The following is a 6861-nucleotide window of genomic DNA, read 5'->3' on the forward strand; positions in this document are numbered from 1 at the left end:
TATACTGCTAAAACTACCTTTGGTTCAGAAATGAGATTTGAAAAGAGCAATGAATTATTATAAGCATTGGCAAAATGTTTGGGATGGATAGGAAACAAAGCTGGGTATTGCACATGCTGGTAATTTAGCTAATGTAAATAGATTTCCTACACTACCTAATTGAAAGCATCAATGCAAAATCTAAATACATGTAAATACTTACTAGCCATAGTACAGAGTGACCTTTTAATGTTTGTCAACATAACATCCGTACCGCTTTGAGCATCTTGAAATTATATTAAAGTTGCTTTCATTATGAGCTCCCTTTGACATTTTAAAGTATTAAAATGGCCAAATACAAGTTGCATTTTCAGAGAACTTTTAAATTCAAGTCATATGCCACAAAAAGTTCCTCTGCGTTGTTTGTAGTATATTCTAAAAGTGCTAACACTACATTTGTTTTAAATTTTAAAGTTGACACAAATAATTGAGCAAATTATGTAGCTTATTAGTAAAACTTTTGTTAACATCAGCAAACAAACTGCATACATGCTGCCCGATACCGAAGGCCAAAAATAATAATATATATTGCTATTTATATTTTAACCAATAGTTTTGCAGTTTTGTTATTGTACAGCAATTTGTATAAAACCTACTGTATTTCAGGTTTGAGTAACTATGAGTTTTAGTAGTGTTCTGGCCCTTCCTATCGCGTGTTTTCAATATTTTGAGGTAATAATTAAAAGCCATGAGTTGAATTGCGCAACTTCAGCAGCATCTTATATATATATATCATTCGCCAAACTCATTGTCTTGAATCATCAAAGTTCACTAAATCATTCAAAAGGAAATACATACACTTGTATCTCTAATTCTTTTATAGCTTTACCCTTTTACTGCCACCCATGTACAAACTAAGCTACCGGCCTACCGCCAGTCATTTCACCGAAAATTGCCAATTTAGCTTCATGATATGTACATGAAGCATGTATACTATTTTGTTTCAACTTCAAAGTTTATCTATAAACTTTTTGTAATATATTTTATTTTGCTAAAATGTTAACATATAGTGCTATGCAAAAATCAATGTACCTTCACTTTGTGCATTGCTAAAGCTATGTGAAGCTACAATCGCTACGAAGCTAAAACGATGCTCTACAATGTCCCTTACACTTAAAAAAACTATTATTTTCACTATCATCAGAGTCACTGCTGCTAATTTAATTATCTGTGTAATCACAAAAATCTGAATTTGAATTGACTATAGTGTCATCAACATACATGTAAGTAATTATATGTTTTCTGACTTGCGCGATACTTAACAAAACTTACACAAAAAATGTCCATTTTTATTTTGGAAATTCTCAAAAAAAAATTTGAAACTGCTTGGTTATCTTAGACTAATCTATTAGAGAAATATTCGAACCACACTGACAATACCATCAAAGTTTTAAAATCATCCATTATGTTTTTAATGGATAATAAAATTAGGTGACCACGCAATTGTTGGAAAATTCGCAAAAATGTGCATACGGCAGTCGCTGATAGATTTAGCATAAATTCGCATTCGCAAAACCAACAAAATATTTGTCAATCTCCTGCCTCTAAACATGATATCTCAAATCTGATAATTACTCTCAGTGTTGACTGAGTAACTAAAAGTGGTAATGAGTAACCATGGAAAACTATTCATTTTATATAATTATGCAATTGCTCAGCAATTGCCTCCATGACTCATAAAGACTAAGAAGAGCAATACTAAATCTCTTTGCTATGCTACATTCCTTTGATTGGTTTGCGCTATTTATATTATGTAATCTGCCAATAATAGGTGAATAGAACACAAAAGTGGCATAATGGTTTATGTAAGCATTTAAATAATACAATGCCTGTAAAAATTAACAACTTTTCTTACTGAAGCTATGGCTATATCAAATTATTACACTAATTTTTGGCTCGCATGTATAATGTGCTATTTTACAGCAACTTATTGCAATATCGCATACCTTTAATTTGATGTCTGCAAATCAGTCTTTGGTGTGGGCCATCAATGCTTCTCATCCAGCAGTTATCTATAACTAAAGCGTCATTGATTATTTGCAACTATACAAAGAAAAACTACTTTTGGGCATGCTGTTACATTCTTACGTCAGGTATACATTTGCTAGTTACAGTAAAACTTTGTACAGTATATTTTGTGTTGGTGAATTTAAAGTTTTGCTTATCATAGTGACTTTGCCAAAACGTCAAACTTTACTACATTTCAAAATACAACCTTACTGATATAATGTTTTATAGTTTGTAATCTATAATTATGTATATGTTAAAAAATATTATAAATTTCGGTAGATGAAACCTTGATTATTTTGACATATTTTTTATGCAAATCAACGTGTAATTAGCAACATACCTTTTCTAGAAAAGAACATCCAACTTTGTCTAATACTCTCTGCCATCTGATAAATATGCCATCTTGGCAATAATGCTTACCAAGTTTCTACAAAAATGAAAAGATAATTCAAGTAGCATAAACAGATATACAAACCAAAATGAATGCAAATACACATTTTAGTTCACTGGTTAGGTTTTTTTTGGCGAACTTGAATGTCTGCCTCCTACTACTGAAGCTCTATAAAACAGCTAAGCTCTTAATTACCACACAATTACTACACAAGATTCAAACTAAATACTAAAAGTTTCAAAATTCAAAGGCTGCATATACCCACTTACTTGCTTATGCCTATGTATGTACTACTATTACTTACAAAATCATAACTGAAATACGCAAACTCTCACTATTCATGATAACAATAATACAATTACTTTATGATCATGTTATTCTAATAACAATTTTGACTGTTGGTAGAACCACATTAATAACGTTACTTATCATTATAAAAAAACATCAAAAATTATAATAATAATAACTGAAAATAGATTAAAGTTGGAGAATTAACTGATTCACTAAAATAACTATTAATTATCAGCTGGCGTGTCTGTGTTGATGTTACAAAACTGAACATTCGTGTAAAATAATAAAGTCAAAAATTAGGACTTTACAAAAAGTTATGATTTTTTCCTTTTTGGTAATATAATGCTGACCTTTCTTGACTTTTCTATGCAGAACAATATCAGCAGTTGGATGACATAAACGGATGTAAAAAAATATATCAAACGTGTTCTGTGCTACATTCCTTAAAAATTATAATAATTGAAACATACTTTTTTCACGCTAGTCCTATTTCAATATTAAATAAAGTTTATACTGCTTTTCTACAACTGTATGTTTCAAGTAAATAAACTGTAAATTGACTAAAATAGCATGAACAACTTACCGAATGTGACTTGCTCCCTTACATGTAGTCATTCTGCTGCTACCAAGCTCTAGTAGACTACATGGGTGAAGAACTAATAGTCCTAACAGCCACAGCAACATTTTAACAGCCACATCCCTCTAGCTGTTATATACTGTGGTTATACTTTTGCCACTTTACTTCAATAAATTTAAAAAATCAATTCTTCGACTAAAAAACCATCTCTCAGGTATTGCGTTTGGATGCAAAGTTTCAAAAAAAGATTTATTTTGTGGCTGGATGCAACGGCATCGAAAATATGAATTGTACTGATTATAGACTTATTTAAACTTTTACTACAGCCATGCTTAAACATCAGTTGAAACCATAATGTGCAATTATTGTGAATCTTCACAAAAAAGAGCAGATCAATGAGAAACCTTGCAAAAAAGGGAGTGCTTAAATGGCAGTCTTGAAAACTATAAAGAAGGTCAGCAAATAAATTGTAATGTATTGTAGTTTGTTAATATACAACTTTATTTCTCAAATCTAATAAAGCTATCATGAATATTAGCAAAACTGACTGTATCCGACATAGCTGCTAATTCTTTGTATTTGCTGATGCTTAGTCATAAACTTATTGCAATATGTTTTTAAATAGATTGTGCTATTAACTGAAACGATACCAAAACAGTTAAAAGTAAGAATGTGTTAAAATTGATATATGCCTCCTAGTTCCATATATAAGAGCCTCCTAGGGTTTATAATTTATTGATAGAAAATTACACATTTTTGTTGGAGTTGTCTCCTCTTTTCCATATATATGAATATAGATATATAAGGCGATTATGGGAATCATGTTTAAAATACTTCTATAGGGTTGTTAAGCACTATAAACACTGCTAGAATTAGGAGGCTCCCTGGACGCCTCCTAATTTTTCAGAGCCTCCTAACATGGATTATATATCGATAGAAGCCTCCTAGTTGGGAAATATAGTTCTATATATATTTATATATACACAAAGTGGATGCTCAAGTGGATGCTCTTTAGACATTTTATCTGAAGAATGTGATACTTATTGTACCACATGAAACTATTAGTAATAAAATGTTTAACTTATAGAGTGAAGTTCCACTTATACATATTTTATATATATATTGTAAATTCTAAAATTCCAAACTCTCATACTGTGTTGAGGCAAGGGAAAATGCTCCAGACTGCTATTTAAACAAAATTGAAGTTCTTCAAAACCGTTTACTCAGAACAATTAACAAGAACGCTTACGATTTTTCTGCTAATTCGTTATTCAGCCTAAATAGCATTTTAACTATTAAAAAGTTATACAAATACAAAGTACTGATAAAAGCACACAACACATTTTATGAAACAAACCAAAACAGGACAATGACACATTTAACTACTCGTCAAACACACATAAACCTAACAATATCATTGTTTAATTCAAAAGCTGGTCAATGTTGTTTGGATTATCAAGAGTCATTGCTATGGAATCTACTACCGGTTACACTGCGTAAGTTGTAAATGCTAATTCTTTCAAAAATGAACTGAAGCACTACCTCAGACAACCAGACTAGACTAAACTAACTAGACAGACTTCTGCTGACTCTACTTTCGGGTTCCGCACCTTGACTAGCCTCGCTATTGCGCACAGGGACTTCATCATCACCTTCGCTGGAGTGACATTTTTTATTCTATATTTCTTGTTCTTGTACAATGTAAGAAACACTCTTTATATTATTTTTTTGCAGTTATATTATCGATGAAAATAAACAAACAAACAAATTAATGGAGTTCTGTTAGATGGTTGTAGTTCTTAGAGTTTAGAAAAAAGTATAGTCAGAGTATATATTTTTTTAGAAAAAACTATGTCATTTTTAACGAAGTTGTTATATCGTCCTGGTGCATGATTACCTTTATCTACATTCTTTCAGCTATTCAAACAATTCAAACAGTTTAAATTTTATAAGCTAATATTATATATTTACCGCTGCAAACCCTTATCTTTAAATATTTTTATTTAAAATTATATGTGTTTATTCATATATATAAGTTTATTTTAAATATTTTATATCAATTTTTGGTAGCCTGCTCTGACTATTATGAGGCTTCAATTTACAAGTATAGTTTTATTAGATCACCTTTATATTTTCCTTATTCATTACCATTGCTCAGACATTTCTACTGCAGCCGATACATACAGTCACTAACAACGCAGCTAGAAACAAAATTTTGACTGGTTACAGAAAAAAAAATCGTTGGAATATTACTATTTTTATGTGGCAACTTTGAGAGAATTTAAGGAATACTTACTAGTTTATTGTTAAGAAGAACAAGTTTGTCAGGTTTCTGCATCTGAACTTTAGTTAAATATTCTGTTGCTAAATGGATATAAAAAACAAACATTTTTTAAGTTGAAGACTCATCGATATGCATCAGAGTGTTCAAACAAAAATAAATCAGCAAAACTCTGCTGATTAGTTATCCAATATAGTCAGTCATTTTCATGAAATTTTAGGTAAATGCATTTAGTAGCCAACCTATTAATTTTTTACCAAGCTACCTAAAACAACTAACAAGTAACTCAATCCTTGCTGGCAGCTACATGTCACCCAAAAATATGATTTCTTAATAGCTATTTTTTCAAAAGCTTTGCATAGCAATTGATACTTGAGAAACTTGTGGTAAAGAGATTCAAGATTCACTCAATGTCTAACACATTCTGAGTGGCAACTTTTTTTATGTAAATGTTGTGAGCTGCCATTAGCAAAAATACAATGATGGCTCCAAAAGTCATACCACTAGCTCTTTTTGATATATTTTAGTTTTTGTTACATTTATACTAGTTTTTGTTGAACACACACAACTACATTCTCATACCCATTTTTCTATTTGTGTTGAAAAAAGTTCTTGACAAGTGAAATACACTTTTAAAGTGCTCAAGTTATTGGCCAGATTGTAATAAATATACTCCAAGGAACCCTTCGATTATCTTCTTTGTAATTTGTAGATTGTTTTTACAGCTTTACTTGTTACTACATTTTAAATCATTGGAGCTCTGTTGGATGATTGTAGTGATAATGTTTGTTAGTGTTTTTATGTTTTATAGTAAAGAAACACACCACCAAGACTAATTTTTTATAAGCTACCTTGGGTGTTCCTAACACTTATTCTGGAACAGTCAGATTAGCTTGAAGGAAAGCATTTTGCAGCGCATCCAGTCTGACAGAGCCAGGTAGCCATTTCACTTTTCCAGTGTGTGAAGGACAGAGGTGGATCATTAACATGCCCACATTGTCAGTGTGATACACAGGGCCTCCAAGTTATGGTCTAGATCCAAAGGACCCAGCAGTTTAAGGTTGAAAACTTGCTGAGAGCTTTTTGTCAGATCGGCATTAAGCAGGGCTTGAACCACCAACCCAATGGTTGATAGTCAAAGACACTACCACTAGGCTACCCTGACATCCTAAAGTACAATAACTACAACAGCAAAAAAGTGATTTTAATTGCATATATTTATAAGCACAAAGCGGACATTATTTTCTTGGGAAAAATATAATCTTATTCATG

This window comes from Watersipora subatra, chromosome 2 (genome assembly GCF_963576615.1).
Source record: "Watersipora subatra chromosome 2, tzWatSuba1.1, whole genome shotgun sequence".
Taxonomy (NCBI): Eukaryota; Metazoa; Bryozoa; class Gymnolaemata; order Cheilostomatida; family Watersiporidae; genus Watersipora; species Watersipora subatra.